General features: G+C 43.2%; 1 long non-coding RNA gene across 1 annotated transcript; it reads left to right on the plus strand.

Annotated features, from left to right (window-relative positions):
- The first annotated feature begins 373 nt into the window (after window positions 1–373).
- LOC142655755 (uncharacterized) lies at window positions 374–5,780 on the plus strand. The gene is made up of 2 exons (XR_012849549.1): window positions 374–801; window positions 4,476–5,780. It is a non-coding gene; the product is annotated as an uncharacterized LOC142655755 (long non-coding RNA).
- The last annotated feature ends 12,107 nt before the right edge of the window (window positions 5,781–17,887 follow it).

Genomic DNA, 17,887 nt, shown 5'->3' on the forward strand with positions numbered 1-17,887 from the left:
TTAGCTATTCCTCAGAAGATTCACCAATTTTTCAGTGTTTTTTCGCTGTTGGTCAATTGCGTCCCAGAGCCTTAGAAACAAACTTGTAATGGTTGAAACTTTTATTCTCGTCTCTGTTTGACCGACAATGAGCAGTTCATTTATGATAATTTAATAATTTGTTGGAATTAAAGCAGTTCTGCACAAAAAAATTGGACTAAAATCCCTTAACAGCAGATTTATGAAAATGAGAAGGATGTATCGGGCACTGCCAGTGAAGACAAAATCCAAGGTGAGTATCAAAAGTTTTATTATTTTGCAATATGCTATGCATTGCAGCACCATACTGGTGCCTTCTTCAGGCATACATTATAATGCAACTTAGGGATGTTGTGGATTATAAGTATGTTTGTGACTCCACTTCCTCTTTTACAACGGCCCCTGCATCCGGGAATACACCCTAACCATATATATATACATAGAGAGAAAGAGAGAACCAATGTATGAGTACCACGCACAGCCTAAAGTCAGAAGGAAAGCCCCTTTTTGTGACAGCATATAAGCTTGAGTGTAATGCATAATAAATGAGATCTACTTTGACCCTACCCTTGGTGTCAGTGTATTTTCTTCCGTGCGCACGCTAAAGCTGAACCTACTGAATTTGGACCAGGCAGTCAACTGACGAGTATACCTGAGTATACATCCATAACAGCTGGCGCCCGTAACGTGGGGCCTAGGCGAAAGATCCGGACAGAGCAGCGGACCCACTAGCCGGAACGAGTGGCCGGAATATCGGGAAGGGGGAGACTGCAGCTCCATAAGGTAAGAAAATTATATTATCTTACTTGACAAACTCTTCCCGTATTGCCGCCCAACGTTTTCGGTGGGACCGCTGTCCTTAAGGACGCAAGACCACTATTAAAAGCCTTGGCTCCAAGAACTCATATATGGTCTAACAAACTCCACTTGACTGCTCTGGGGAACACGGACATGTTTTCTGTTTTTTTATGAATATCGACCTAATAATCTAGTATTGATCTTCGACACCTAATGAAGGTTTGAGTCCCCATTGTGTCCGAAGTGGTGTGTTGACTAGCTATCAACCACGGATATAGAATTTGAAAATTTAAATATAGATCATACGTCTAACAACGGTAAGAGTCCCTGTTGCGTATGCCTTTTGATTCAAATATAGATCATACGTCTAACAACGGTAAGAGTCCCTGTTGCGTATGCCCTTGAAGGATATATGTCGATATTCACATAAAGTAGACAACTTCCAATAGTCCGGCAAAATGTCAAAATGTTACTAATTAGCTAAGCCTTATTGCAATAACCCAACTTATAATCAGAAAATAAGTTTTTATTACATTTTACACAAAATTCCGATAATCCGGAATATGCTTTAGACAAAAGTCCGATAATCCAGAATATTACCTTTTTTTCCAAAATATTGCCCAAATGAATATTACTGTTATTGCCTGTCTAATTTCAAATGGATTGGCCCCCGGATGTATTGAGGGATTTGTCTTAGCATACTTCTTTTTGTTATTTTCCTTTGTTGGGTTATACTCCAGAATATCACAAAAGGGAGGCCACTCATGGCACTCCTATAAATGACCTGTCCTAATTGTCTGTACGGGGTTACCTTGGCCATATCTAATGAGGGGTGGTGTTTAGTGGATATAGAGGACAAGGATTTCCACGCAAAAAACACTGGTTATAAAGCAATAAATTGTCAGACTGAGAGTTACGTTTTCCAGCTAAATATACACATACATCCCACCCCAGAAACACTCATAGGGTATATATGGGAACACATTGAGGGGGGGGGGAAACAATACAAGGATTCGGTAGTCAGGTGTAATAACTCTGCTAAAAAGCACGTGACTCAGGCAGGAAAGACCCTATAAATTTCACAATGGGGTCCAGCAATAGCACCGAGACAGGAGAATACACAGCCGCACAGATGGTGGCAGAAAGGGAAGGTAAAAAGTATGTGACAAAAAAGAAGAAGTTAATGAAAGTGGCTGGAATTCATAGTGGAGGCCGTTTAGATGAAGCAGAGTGGAAACAGGTATTAGTCACCAAGAAGGGAGTTTTACAAGATGAGGGACTGCAAAAACACGCAGAAGCATGGTACAAGACAGCTAAGGGAGTGAATAAAGCAAAATGGAGGGAAAGGTTTACTGAGGAAGGAAAGTATCGTTATACAGCATGTGATCAGAAAGACAAAGAAGCAGAAGTAGAATCTAAAATGGAGCCTGCATCACCGACCGCACCCTTAGAATCTAAAATGGCGTCTGCATCACCGACCACACCCTTGGTGAGCGGACCTCCACCCTACCCCGACACCGGGACCAACTGGGATCCCCGGGGCTGGACGTGTGGGAGATGTAAATGTCAGAACCCCGACTGTCGGGAGACTTGTTACTTTTGTGGGGCCCCTAGACTTTACACCACATCAGGGACATACCCATTACTCAATCATGACAATACCCCGTACCACCCGAATAGAGGGACCAGCCAGACGCCCTCATCCAAACCACCCACCTCAAAACCCAAGCTGCCTCCCAGTCCCTATGCAGCCATCACACGTGACTTGGTAGATTTGGGTGAAGCCACATTTCCCCTGGGTGTTTCCGACCATGACCATGACGAACAGGAGACGGGTAGCGTACATAGTGAACAAAGTGGGTACAGGCGACAGGATGAGGCAGAAGCGGCCACACAAAATCCACAACTGGCGCCAACATGGTCAAATCCACCCGTGCTCACCCCCAACCCTGCGAGTTCAGCAAGGGATGCAGATGTCACTTCCTCCAATTTTAGGGGCCGACGCACCGACCAACGTCCCAGATACGTCCCCTGGAAACCGCAGGAAACACAGGCTCTATTAAATGGTCTGCCTGATCCAGAAAAACAACCCATGCCTTTCTATAGACGCTTGTGCCAGATACAAAAGACACATGCGGCCACATGGAAGGACCTGTGCGGTCTAACTCAGATAAAGGCAGGAGACTCTTTCTGGCCAGTCATAGAGCCACATGTTACACCCGGTCATCTTGATGACATTGATAACTATGCCTCAGGGCCCCGCTTCCTTGAAAAATTAAAGGAATGGGCCACAGATCGGCTGGCTGACCAAGCCACTGCCCTACAGGATGTTACGCAGGATAAGGCAGAGTCAGTTGAGAAGTTTTACTACCGCCTTAACCAGCTCTGCACTGATTTAGGGTTTGACACACGTCTAGTCAAAACTCACGCCCAGTTATGGGGGCATGCCTTTGTCCAGGGGCTTAGGGAACCCATAAGGAAAAGCCTCATAAGCACTAGGCCCGAGTACCGAGGCATGGCAGGGGAAACTTTGTTCCAGGTAGCAAGGGGTATCGAGCAGAACCTGGCCACAAAACCTCCCAAAACCACCCTGTTACCCTATCAGCCAGGTGACTGGAATGGCCCACCCAACTTTCCCCAGTCCAGGCCACGTCCTACGTGCTATGGATGTGGGAAATTGGGTCACCTCAAGCGGGATTGCCGCTCAGGCCGACCCCCAATGAAAACACAACCTCCCCGCAATCAGCCATGAATAAGCTCATCCTCACTCTGCAAAAGCAAGCTCCAAAAGCAGAACAGGAGGAGTGGATCACAAAGGGGGCAACAATGGACAACGGGTTGTAAACAAAGCATGACAAACCGTGTCTTCCAAGGGCATTATACCCCATGATGGCCCAGTGGGCGCACGGTCCAACACACCTATCGAAAATCCCTATGAATAACCTGGTACAAATGTATTGGTTTGCCCCAGGATTCTCTATCATGACGAATCAATATACAAAGGGATGTATCACCTGTGGGAAGTGCAACCCTGGGAAAATGGTGAAACCTCCAGCGAAATGCACTCCAAAGCCACTGTACCCATTCCAGCGAATCCAAATAGACCACATACAAATGCCAAGATCCGGCTTGTATGAATATGTCCTAGTAGTGATAGACATCTTCTCGGGTTGGCCAGAGGCGTTCCCGGTAAAAAACCAGTCAGCCACAACCACTGCTAAAAAGCTGTTGAGTGAAATAGTGTGCAGATATGGCGTGCCTGAGACAATCGAGAGTGACCAAGGCCCAGCCTTCACAGCCAACCTTACGAGGGAACTATGGAAGGCCCTTGGCTCTGAATTAGCTTTTCATACTCCCTATCATCCACAGAGCAGTGGAAAGGCTTAACGGTACGCTCAAACAGAAAATGCTGAAAGCAGCTGAAGGAGCAGGGAAACCTTGGCCAGAAAGTTTAGCCCTAGCCCTCTTTAGTGTAAGACACACACCAAAGGGCCCTCAAAAGTTAAGCCCCTACCAAATACTCTTTGGCAGTGTACCCCGATTGGGACTATATTTCCCCCAGCAGCTGAATATGCAATATGATACGTTGTCCAGATATGTAATTGAACTAACCAAACGGTTGACTAACATACATGGCAAAGTCTTTTCTTCCATTCCAGATCCTGACTCTCTGACAGGAGAGAACCCGATACAACCAGGGGATTGGATCCTGCTAAAGAAGTTCAATCGGAAAAGTTCGCTTGAACCCCGGTTTGACGGCCCCTTCCAAGTCCTTCTCACAACCCCCACATCGGTGAAACTTGAAGGAAGAGATAATTGGGTCCACGCATCTCACTGCAAAAAGACCTCGACCCCGGAATAGAACCATGATGATCATATCCTTTTTATGCTTTCTGGGGATGATATGTGGAACTAAGGGACAGGAGGGTTATGGGGAGCTATTACTAAGGACCAAGGGGTAATCACCTTTTGGTATAACACTTCAAGCCCTATAAGTGTCTATTGCATTATAGTCCCATGCCCTAGCCCACAGTGGCAATCAACCATGCACCAGGGGACCCAGTACATCTGTATAACCACCCAGGAAACGGAGAGGGATCAAATTTTGAGAAGTAGGCTTATGTGGGGTGGAATACTGGAACAGAATGGGGATACAAACCACAACAGGCACAAGACAGAAAGGATAAAAATGGGAAAAATCTGCTTGCTCGAATGACTTTGACCAAGGGCCCCTGATGGTAGTATAAGTAAGGCACTCCAAGGACTGGAGGATCTATCAGTAGAACTAAAAAGGAATTCAGGGATTACCAACACATGGGATCAGGCTTCTGCTTGGATAGGAGGGTGGAAGGCAGCCTTAGTGCAAGCTGTCATAGCTTTTGTATGTATAATACTTATACTCTCACTCATTGTGTGTGTTGTGTCATCCCTTGTGCAAGGAAACTCATAACCAAGGTGGTCGAAGATGTCTCCCCAACCATGTATGCTGAATTTTCCGAAATCGAAGAGGAGGATGCACTAAAACCGCCTGCGTCCTATGGTCAGGAACTTATACAACCGACAGCAACGGATTACCACAAGCAGACCCCCTCCATACGGTTACTGAGTATCCAGCTCTTCTATCAAAGACCACTAAGAGGGACCTATGTGCTAGGCATAGGCTTGTCTCCTAACTGGTGAAACATGGAACGAAGGGTACTAGGGCTGGATCATAGGGATAGCATTGAAATGGAGTCAAAGGGGGAACTGTTGTGGATTATAAGTATGTTTGTGACTCCACTTCCTCTTTTACAACGGCCCCTGCATCCGGGAATACACCCTAACCATATATATATACATAGAGAGAAAGAGAGAACCAATGTATGAGTACCACGCACAGCCTAAAGTCAGAAGGAAAGCCCCTTTTTGTGACAGCATATAAGCTTGAGTGTAATGCATAATAAATGAGATCTACTTTGACCCTACCCTTGGTGTCAGTGTATTTTCTTCCGTGCGCACGCTAAAGCTGAACCTACTGAATTTGGACCAGGCAGTCAACTGACGAGTATACCTGAGTATACATCCATAACAGGGACAATAAATACAAGAAATGGTGCGAAAAAACAGGGGTCGAAGAAAGGAAGAATTTTTTTAAACAAAAAAAATAGTCAAATTGTTATGTCAAAAAGTAAAAAAGTACTAAGAATATAATGGTCAGGATATGGAAAGGTGTTTGGTGAAAAGGTTGTCATGGGATGCTAGGGTATGGAGAGGAGTTAGTTACTATGGTGACAGAACACTAAAAAGTAGCAGGGTTAGTATGCTGCTGTGTAGGGACAGTATAGTAACAGGCACGGGGGGAATAGCTGGAGTAATGTCCTGTTGTGTGTGTGTGACATGCAGTGGCATGTATGATGGCGATAGATTCAGGGGCACGTCACTGGCTTAAATAAGGAATGTATGTAGACCCACCTTGGATCCCATCCTCAATGGCAGTGCCCTTTAGATCCTTCTCATTTTCAAAAAAATCTACTGTTCCTAAATCTTCGGCTTTAGTGATCCACCGTTTGGTTGGAAAGGAGAAGCTGTGGGCAAACATTGGAGTCAAAAAATTTGTTTGCACAACCCAATAAAGTGAGCACCGCCACAAGCGATGTGTGTTTTTTTTTTAAATCTTTCAGCCTGTTAAATAACTTTTAGGAATATATTAGGTGAGAAAGATGCTGTAATTATTATTATTATTATTATTATTATTATTATTATTATTATTATTATAACAACTACTTTTTTATGGGTGATATGGGTGCAGGATAGCTCAAAAGAGTTTTCTGCTTGGACAACCGTTTTGTTAAAAAGGATCTACAAGAGTAAGCTGGTCACATGGTGCCCCACTGCTGTGGGAAAACTTGTTAACAAGTGTTACATTTCCCTGTAGCGCCACCACAGGGGAAATTAAGAATTACATTGTTCCCATCTAAATCACTAAAATCTGTGTCGTACCAGGTCCAAAATATGCTTATAGTAGCCGTACTCCACTCTGGCTATTACGTAAGAGTTCCTAAATGGGGGTACCTTGTTTTTTAGCTTAGAATTTCCTATTAGGGTACATGGAAATGGATTTTCTCAACCAGGCAACCTATTTAAGGATATGTACACACAGGGCAGATACATTTCATAAAAGTACACAGAGCAACCATCCTAGAAGCCGCAAGGAATTCCGACCGCAAAACCGCACCAAATTGTGCTACAGATTTTTGGGTGGAAAACAGAATTCTCAAAAAAACCAAAAACAACACTCACTCCCCGGACATTGCCACAACAACACGCCCCTCTGTTCTCCGTACAGTCCGCTTCCTGTGATGACGCTACAGTCCATGTGACAGCTGAATCTCATCCACTTTGCTGCTACTGTAATACGCTGTGAATTTCCTGCAATTAAATAGGTTACGGAAAGTCTGCAACTAATCTGCTAAGTGTGAACATACCCTAACAATAAATAAACTAGGGGTATGAGTCCCTGGCATAGTGCCCTTTATTACCCATCCCTATCCCTCTGAGAGCAATTATATCATTTCTGTGGCAACTTACTATATTTTTCCATGAGCCCTTTCAAATGCCCCCCACGTTGAGGCATCTCTCCTGCTTTTCTTTGAGATAATTACACCTTTAATACCTGACTAATAACTTAACACATGTTTAATTAGCTAGTAAATTTACAGCCTAAAGCATTTTGCCAGTAACAGAAATTGCTTTTGTCCAGGACTAGTGAAAGTCTTGTAAATAAGAGAGAGTGGGGGTTGGGGGGGGGGTGCAGAAGACGCATCAGCTTCCGGAACAGAGGGGGTTACACTTCAATTTCTTTTTTTTAAAGCTCGACTGCTTAGCCAAACTATACCCCTTAGGGCACAAAAATAAAAAGTTAACAACATATCATGATTAATATATTACAGCTTCAGAAATAATTAGAGTTCGACAAAACTGAGGCGGGGGGAAGATCTGGAGATGTGTTAAACCCAACATCATTACCATTTCATACAATTTTCTTAATGATCTTATTTGCAGCTCATTTTTTAATGCTGGCGGGTGTAACTATTTCTGCCAGTGCTGTAGTACGAGACCTGAATTCTAAAACAAGAAAGGGAATAAACAAATACAATGTGGACCCGTGGATTCTGTTCCCCATCCAAAGCCACATCTACGATCTTAGCTGGTAGGACATTTGTAAACCCTGTGACAAGGGCAGCAAAAGCAAAAACTTAGGGACCTGTTTCTATAACTCATAATCCTAAAATCATAATTGTGCCATACACATTACATGGCTAAACTTTCGGGGGCCCTTTCCCAAAATAGTGTGCAGGGGCATAAAATGAATCATATAATGACAAACATCAAGGCACTGTCACCTTTGAATGAGTCAATTCTTCAAACTTCAGGTGTGCCTGGCTTAAATAGTAGCAAGGGGATGATGGGGGTGAGGATTTTGGATTATATATGGATGTGATGTTTGGATGTCCACATACCTTTAGTCATGAAAAGGCATTAATTCCTAAATTGTATAAAACTAATAACAAATATAACAACAATTAAACCTAAAACAACATCAGGTAACCCCCCAAACTATCAGCAATTGTATACCAATTGAATTATTTCAGTTAAAGTTTTCTTTATATATATCTTCCTGCATACCTGGGTGTCATGGCCACGGTTCCCTTCCACTTCTTGGATTCCCTCTAGCTTCGGTTAGCAGGACTCAAGCTTTGATGGACAGTTCAGGCCAACAACGATTTGATGATATCATCGCGCTGCTGAGCTGAACCTGATAAGGAATCGGCATCTATGTGTGTTATGGAGATATGTTGAATGGCTCCAGGTCTGCTACTCTGCATTCCCTTAAGCATACAATTATATGTACTATGGCGGCAAAGAGGTGGCTGGTCCAGGAGCCAACGTGCATGTGCCACCCAAGACCCTGGCCACCTTGTACATTCCAAGCATGGTGAAAAACTGCGCAAGCCCGGCCACTGCTGCAGGACTGCAGTAATGGCCGCAACTCTAGGCAACGAGCATTAAACAAAAAGGGAGACCAAGAAACTAGAGTAGAGGAAATACGGAAATGTCTTCATTTGTCACAATGAAAGGCATTTAGGAAAATTATAAATTTAGGTGAGCTATCGTGGGAGACTGGATCCATGAGATGGGTATACCCCTATAAATTGTGCTTTCGATATTGCATTTCTATATTTTAATAAAGTGCCACCTCGGCCCCCTAATTTTTGGAATCATGGGCCTCTACACTCACAGACTCAAATACATTTAGATGGGATTATCCCGTTAAGTGTTTACTTATGGAGTACTACTCAAAAGAAAAGTAACAATGGCATCCGTCACCATAGACTATAATGTTACACCAACGTATACGAGCCCGACAGAAGCTGAAAGGACACTCATTTGGCCTCTGTCGGGCTACTGGAGCACTATGGACACAGTTAGCATGTACGTAGGTAAATTTCCCCACGCGCATGCTAAGCGGACATCACAAACATGATGTGAAAAGGGCCTAAAAGGTGATGTAACCTGGCTTAACCTGGATTATACGGCTTCTAAGAACTGTGATTAGTGTAAATTGTACACATCATTTATTACAGACCTCCAGTGCAAGAATGATTTATAGGTCAATGCTTGTGAAAGACACTATATTTCCCAGCATGCCCTGTTTGGAGTATGGGCACGAGGGGCAATCAGCCAGTGATTTCCTATCATTTCCCCTTTTGCAGGTATGAAAATGTCAAAGTTGCCCAAAAGTGGCCTTGAAGTAGTTGTTTTTAACTCACTATGCTGACTTTAATTTTAATTTTATATCTAAGGACGCATGAGTCAGCAAATGTTTCATACAGTATTACGCAGTGCACACAGTGCCAGGCTAGAATATGGGAAATGGTGTTTAAGTGGCTGAAAAATGAAGGGCATAATTATGGCAGCTTGCAGATATAGACGTAAGGAACTGCAGCGGGTCTGTCTTCCGTCTTCTCGCTAGAATCTCAGTCTGACCAGCCAAGAACTACAAGGTTACACAGCATGAGAGCCGCAAGAGACTCAAAATAATTTCAGCTGAATAAGGCTCATTTTATCTTTAAAAAACCAAAGACGAGCTCACCTACAGCACAGTCCCATTGCAATGACACATTACAAACCCCCAGAGCTCTCAAATCCGCTCTGTTCTCTTAATTGCTTGAGCAGACTGCTGTGAATTTGCAATTTTGGTTCACCGGTTTATACAGTTGTTTTTACATTTAATTTTCCATTGTTTATTACAGAGTCTATTCCTATCATTTATCAGCCGCTCCCTGGAAATTTCTGCTGCCTCCACAATCTCTTCTGTCCCTAATAAGACTTTTTTTTTTAATGTGTGGTCGTGAGGGTTACTTTTGTTAATGGCCAATTCTTTAGAGACCAATGAGAATACTGAGAATAGTAGTTATAGTTTTAGTAATGTACCTGTAGGAAGTGGAGAGGTTGTAGTACCACCTGGGCTTCATTGCCTGTCTGCTACATAAGACACCAGTCTTATATATCCCAGTTAGTGATTTTGAGGCGCTTTTAGAAATTTAGCATCAGGGCCCGGAAGATTCTGGTGGGTGTCATTGCATATGACCAGGTAACACCACATGCATTTATACCATGGATAAAGCCCTTATGGTTGCTATAGGATCTACCAAGATAGGAGGGCTCCAGCTCACGTTACCATATTCCCCTTCCTATGGTTGGTGTGAATCTAAGGTATCCAGGTCAATAAGAAGGGGATCCACTTGGGATTTTAGACAATCCATATGGATCCTTTATCAATGTTTGGGGAAGATTTTTCATTCCCCAGACACAGTAGTTAATTGGTTAAAATTGGCGGGCTATTTGCCGACTAGTCATCCGGTTAAGTGTTCGACCCATGTGACCTTGCAACGGGAAATTCTGGCCTCATACCTTATAGCAGGGGGATCATTGTACAACCTCCTCAATGTCTAGGTTTAAATATGAGGTCGGGACACAGACTCTTCGCAGCACCTGTTGTCCCATCAAGTGGAAGCCCCCATCTGGCTATTGTTAAATGTATTGTATATGTTTTGTCAATGCTGTTGTATTAGAAGGGGTTGTATTTACTGTCACTCATTGTGTGTTTATTATGTTTCACATGCGCTTGAGCTTATGGCTGTGATCTAATTGGTATAATTCTTTGGTCAGTTATTTACTGAAATGTTATTTGGTGGACCTTCAATTTAAAAAAAAAGGCCATGGCCATCCTTTACCATCTAAATCTTGAATTTTATTATTTGGTTATTTATAAGGTTTATATTTTATGAAGTCTTACAATCTTTCGAGCAGGTTTTCCACTCTCTACAACTTTTCCAAACACAAAGACATGAGTTTCTTGCCATGTTGCCCTGTGCCTAGTGAGTGGAAATTAGGGGAACAACATTCAAGAGCAAAAATAAATTGTAGTATTTTATGGGGCCCCCTCTCCTCTACATATGGCCCTCAGGATTTATAGAAAAGTCGCAATAAGAAAACCACTGCTCTCCGAAAGTACCACTAATGATTTTGACATCTGGATGATCCCCAAGTCGTTCCAGATTTTGAGTCAGAAGCAGAACTCTTATCCATAGACAATTTACTAGTACTGAAAATACTTTAGGCCAATGACTGATCATCTGTCCATAAGCAAAAACAAATTCACATCTGAATGACTAGGTAGAAATACCATTTTCCTTTTGGATAGTCAAAGTTCATAAAAATGCTTTAGAAGACCTGAAACAATACTTTCATTATTATAAGGATTTGGTTTGTGAAAAAACAAATAAGTCACCCCCATCTTGACCAATTTCCAGGTACAGAGAGAAGCTGTAATGACGGGGGTGGGGAGACAGACAAGTGAGCCCTAATCTACCCACCACTCAGTCCCTGCCTACTTGCAACGACCTGCCCTAGACGACGGGGTACAACTGGGCGACGGTCCCTACGCTCAATAAGTGCACGACAGACAAACAGACAAGGGTACACAGTGCTAGGGGGAGAAAGGGGCAGTTGCCCACGGCAACACCGTGAGCAACAAGAGAAGTGAACAAGCCGAGTCAAACCAGGAGAGTACGAGGTGCCAAACGCAGAGCAGAAGAGTAGTAAACAAGCCGAGTCAAACCAGGAGTGTACGAGGTACCAAACGCAGAGCAGGAGAGTAGTCAGCAAGCCGGGGTCAATATGAAGCAAGGACAATGGTACAAGAAGCTGCAGCAGGGCCAGGAAACAAATGAGAAGAATCACAAGCAAAGGAGGAACAGGAAAGGCAGGTATAAATAGACAGAGGGTGGGAGCTAGCTCCGTCTGGCCAGGCTGTGATAGGTTCTCCCACTCCTAAGCCTGCCACCCTGAGTGGTGGAAGATGGAGTCAGTCTCACAGACACAGAAGTAGGTGCAGACTGATTATCTATGGGCGTTAACCCCGAAGCTGTGCCTGGCAGAAGCTTTGTAAAGTGGCCAAATGACCTCTAGATGTGTGTCCTAATATTTTTTTATTATATCCTTTTTTTCTTCCACTGATTATTTTCAGAATATATATTTGTGAATTTCGTGATTCTCATGTTCCTTTGATGGATGGAATGAGCAACATATTTGGAATATGAAAAAAATTACCAGTGTTATAATGGCAAATTGTGGAATGTACTATTGGCAGAGAATAAGATCTCATATGTTAAAAAAAAGTCACTATTAAATAGCATTTAATGATAACATTTTCCATTTCTGGATAACTTTAACCGGCGTGGTTGTCATGTTGTAATTTTTCTTTTGTTGAAGTGGATGAACCATGTAAGTACTTGCAATAAATGTTTTTTGTAAAGAAATGTTTCTAGTTTGTAACTAGTTATTGTTGAAATACAAGGGTCTATGCCTCGAAGGGCTTATTGCAATGACCAACTCTCAGACTACATAACTCTCAATATTTCGGATCCGACTGATGCTCTGACGGATCATAATGAAGTCAAGGTCACTTACATTTAAAGCTCATGCAGAAGGCAATTCACTGTGCACTGACCCATACAAAGATTACACTGCAGGACCGGACTACGGTTCCTCAATCCTTACACCTAACGTGTATGAATCTGAATGGATTACAATATGCCCAATCTCCCTTCTCTTGGGAGATAAGCACTGTCAGAGAGGTCTGGAAGAGCTTTAATCCCCTCTCCCTATTGAATTAAACATGTATGTTTATGGAGGAGTCAATAGTGATAGCGTTTGGATGGATTGGTGTCGGTCACGAATTATCTAATTTGTAGGGCTGGCGTTGCACAGAAGAAGCTGCTGGAAAGGTCTAATTGACCCACCTAGCACCTTCATATATTCCAAATAGTGCTGATAAATTTTAGGGCTATCTGTATACATAGGCTAATAACCAACCTAAAGACGTCTTGGTCATCAGTTAAAACCTCCTAATTTGTATATTAATCCGCAAAGTGTAGAGTGGCCACCATCCAACTCTGGTACTGCATATCTTGGATTAAAGAATCAGACAGAAAAATCAAATCTATCCTTATACTGCAGCTAAAATAGTCCTTCCAGTATCCTTAAAGGAGCACTATGCATCGATCTTCATTGTCTTTGCAGTGGTAGGCATCTATTGTTACATATAAGCAGCCATTATGGACTTGGAAAGGTCTGATCGTAGAGTATTTCAATGGGATTGCTAATAAAAAGTCCCAAAAATGTCTTCCTCTATGATGAGTGGGGGGAGATTTACTAAGCAAAATGTGCCAGAATGCGCTTAGTGGCATACATGATGTCTTTTGCCTCTTCCTAAACAGTCTTGAAAGTATCTAGAAAAAAGTGCGTGACTAAGAGTCGTAAAATGCCCCAGACTTACTAATGACGCAAGCCTTTTTTTTGGCACAAAATATTGATGTAAAGTGTGCCAGCCAAGAGGTGGTCTAAAGAAGAGAAATAGCATTTCAAATATCTAACAAGATGCGCCAAATTTATCATACAGTGTGCGCCACTGTGATCATTTTGGCGCCGTTTCTGCCTGCCTGGTCTAGTTTTATCCTGTGTCATTTTAAGATTGTTTTTTTAAAAAAAATTCCTCCAATCTGTTTTCTCCTAAATCTCCAGTTCTGATATACTCTTGTCACACTTTTGACCCTATAATCTACTTTATTGCCTACTTAACATTTAGTGCTCCTTTAGTGCAATTTTTTTAAAATAAAAAAATAATCGCTAATGTTCAAAGTATTGATCGAGTGATGGACTGCTTTGTAGAAGAAGACTTCTTAAAGACCTACTGTTTGATTTAATTCTCATGGTTATTATGTTGGGGATAACTTACACAGTGGGGTGAAGGCCGGACAGACAGAGCCTGGATGTAATGCCCAAACAATAACACTGGAGAATAAAAGGGTCCTGACAATTATCTCTCAATCATTGTCTCCTGACCTCTCCGGGAATGTGTGTGAATAGATCCTGATAGACTATGGCAGCTGGATTCTTTCACTTGAAAACATTCACAGCTCCAATAACACCATCCCAGTCATTATTTTTGAGGCAATTAGGATATTCCTGGACTCGGCCAAGACGGAACGACATAAATTACGCCATCTTTGCTTTATAAGTTGCTTTTGCACTGACCCATGCTATATTAACGGGGATTCCCTGCACCATCTGTGAGATGGCTCATTAAGCCATGAATGGTAGGACGGACAAGCAAGGGTTAGGTTGGTCAACAGAATAAAATGAAATGTCAGCTTAAAAGTTTTTAGTGCATGAGAAAGCCTCCAAGTCATGTAAGTGTTTATCAACATATTCAGTCCGAAATGTATATGTCTAAGAGAAAATAAACACGGACAATACAATACAGACCCGTCCTAATGGAGATCTCCTTCAATATTTTCCACTTTGCATCCACGCAAGAATTTTCTCGTGCCAATGTTATGTCGTCTTAGGCGACAGAAATGTTCGGTAATGTGGGAGACGCAGACATTTAGTTACTGAGCTTGTCTTGTTCCATTTATATTGTTATGGTAATTGTGGCCTATAATAAGAAAACAGTATTGTTAGAGGGGAAACCAGGATTCTCATATTGTACTGACACAAACACACACTATGTCAATTTAACATTTGTGGCTAGAGGGATAGATAAGACTTTATCACTTGGTAGTGTAATCATTGGCGTAACTTGAAGCTCCTGGGCCCCAATGCAAAATCTGAAATAGGGCTCCGCACCTACCATGTGCCATTTATAATACTCGTGTCTTAAAATTGGATTGCATCTGTCACTAGTGCCCGGGTGTAACTGTTACGTCTACACCAACTATAGTTACGGCCCTGAGCTTTACATTCATAACAGTCGTGATTTACATTTATGATAACCGTGACTTAACCTGTCAAAAAAAAAATCATCGGAAATATGAGGATTTACAGTTCAACATTTGAACATTTTCCAAGGACATTGTCAGTTTCAAGGGGCTGATTAATACAGGTTGGCTACCTGTAAGTTCCCTTCACCCCTGCTGCCACAGTGATGAATGGACTTTCAGTTGAATATCATTTGTGACAGACTGGTTGCTAGGGACACACTGCTTAACAACCGTATCAAAAAGTGTGTGGTTGTTAGACAGTGGATCCCTAGCAACTAGACACAGACAGGACTATTGTATTATTATAATAAGTATTAAGAAGGTTACTCTAAAAATAAAAATAGGGAGAGAACATTTTTAAATGACACACACACACACACACACATACATATATATATAAATAGGAAGAGGGAAAAGGCTGGCACTGCTGAACCAGCACCAATTGGAATAGGAGTATGTCAGATGGCTTGTTTCCTTAATGGATTTTTGCAGACAGGTTGCCCCGGAGTTGCTCATCGAATGGTATAGCACAACCAACTTGATATAAATATAGAGAAATTATCGAGGCACTCACCGGACTTGCAACACTATTTCTTTATTGGAAAGATCTCGGTCAGGATGTGGAATTGTCTACGGCCGTTTCACGTGCGTACACGCTTTCTCAAGGCCCTGGCGTCACTTCCTTCACCTGCCTTTTTATTCACAAATCAGTGCGAGTTGAGTACCCTGTTAAAGTTGTATATAAGAAAGTTTGTTACAATGTATCAGTCAATCATCTGTGAACGAAACGCAGCAACAGCACAAACCCCTCTCCTGTGCTGGACTCCAGGCAGATGGCTCTTATCTACACTGATACATTGTCACAAGACCATCAGCTGTGAAAGTAATAAGCCAGGACTGGTTTTAATGTTCTCATTCACAGACAGCAGGCAGAGATCTTGAAAATCATGAGGAACTGAAGCAGGACGACAGAAAGCTGCAGAATGTCATTATACAGTAGGCTGGGGTGCTGCACCACTCGCAGGGAATTTATACGTGTAGGGCTATGTTCACACTGAGTATTTTGACGAGTTTTTTGACGCGGGAACCGCGTCGCAAAACTCGTTCAAAACGGCCCGAAAATGCCTCCCATTGATTTCAATGGGAGGCGTCGGCGTCTTTTTCCCGCGAGCAGTAAAAGGGGGGCCCAGAAAATTTAGCTGTATGGGGCCCTGCAATTCCTGATGGCGGCCCTGAGTACACCTAACCATGCTGTCAACCTGTGAACTATGTACTGTCATTTTTAGAATAATAGGTTACCTTAACTAACAACCAAAGCCTTTTATTTGTCTCCAGCAACCAGTCTGAAAGGGGTTGAAAGGGATCAGGAAGTGGCGTAACTAGGAAAGACTGGGCCCCATAGCAAACGTTTGACTGCCCTCCCACCCCTCCCCTGGGTGCCACACCCCCGTTGAAGAGAATGCCCCCCTGTAGATTGTGCGATACAGCCCCCACTGTAGATTTTGCCATACAGCCCCCCTGTAGACAGTGCCATACAGCCCCCCTGTAGAATAGATAGTGTCATGTCCCCCCATGGTAGATAGTGCCACAAAGCCCCCCTGTAGATAGTGCCCCTCTCCCCCTTGTAGACAGTGCCATACAGCCCCCCTTGTAGATAGTGCCACCTCCCTTTATAGATAGTGTCATACCATCCCCCCGTAGATAGTGCCTAGACCTACCCCTTGTAGATAGTGCCCCCCACCTCCCCTTGTAGATAGCGCTATACAGTCCCCCTGCAGATAGTGCCTCCACCTCCCCCTTGTAGATAGTCCCCCCACCTCCCCATAGTGCCATACAGCCCCCACCTCCCCATCGTAGATAGTGCCATAGAGCCCCTCCTTATAGACAGTGCCATACAGCCCCCCACCTCCCCAAAACATTTTACTCACCTAGGCCCCCGTTCCTGCGATGAACGGAGCTACTCCACAACGCCGACGGCATCCTTGCATAGGCTACCGTGATCCAGTGATGTCATCATGCCTGTAGCCTATTAAACGGCAGAGCAGGTAGATACCTCCTTGCTCTGCCATAGTGTTCAATAGTATCTGTGTCCTAAGGATGCAGATACCATTGAATGTGGCATCACTACCGCTGTGACAGCCATGATGGCTGCCAGCAGCGCCACCGGGCATGGGGGGACCCTGGGAAAAAATGTTCAGGGGTCCCTTACAAACCATTATTGATATAATTCACCTGAGCCAGTTTAACACAATGCCTTTGAGCATGCATTTATCTCTTGGTTTTTTTTTTGTCTAGTTTTTGCAGACCTAACACGTAAACAATAATAAATCAGAGGTTTTTGGCCCCTTCTTGTCATGGGCCCTTGGGGGATTGCTGTAATGCCTATACAGTCAGTTCACCCCAGGCTTAAAGAGGCTCTGTCACCAGATTATAAGTGCCCTATCTCCTACATAATGTGATCTGTGCTGTAATGTAGATAACAACATTAGAGATCGGTGGGGGTCCCAGTAGTGGGCCCACAGCGATCATACATTAATCACCTATCTTGTAGATAGGTGATAAATATTAATAGTGCCGAGTCTGTCATTCGCAGCAGTGGGTAGCCACCACTCAAACCCGTGTCGCTTGCCCGCCATGGGGCTTAATTTCTAGGCACCCAGTGCTATCCATTCCTACTGGGTATTCTATGCTGGTAGGGGGTC

The sequence above is a fragment of the Rhinoderma darwinii genome, chromosome 6 (genome assembly GCF_050947455.1).
Source record: "Rhinoderma darwinii isolate aRhiDar2 chromosome 6, aRhiDar2.hap1, whole genome shotgun sequence".
NCBI classification, from domain to species: domain Eukaryota; kingdom Metazoa; phylum Chordata; class Amphibia; order Anura; family Rhinodermatidae; genus Rhinoderma; species Rhinoderma darwinii.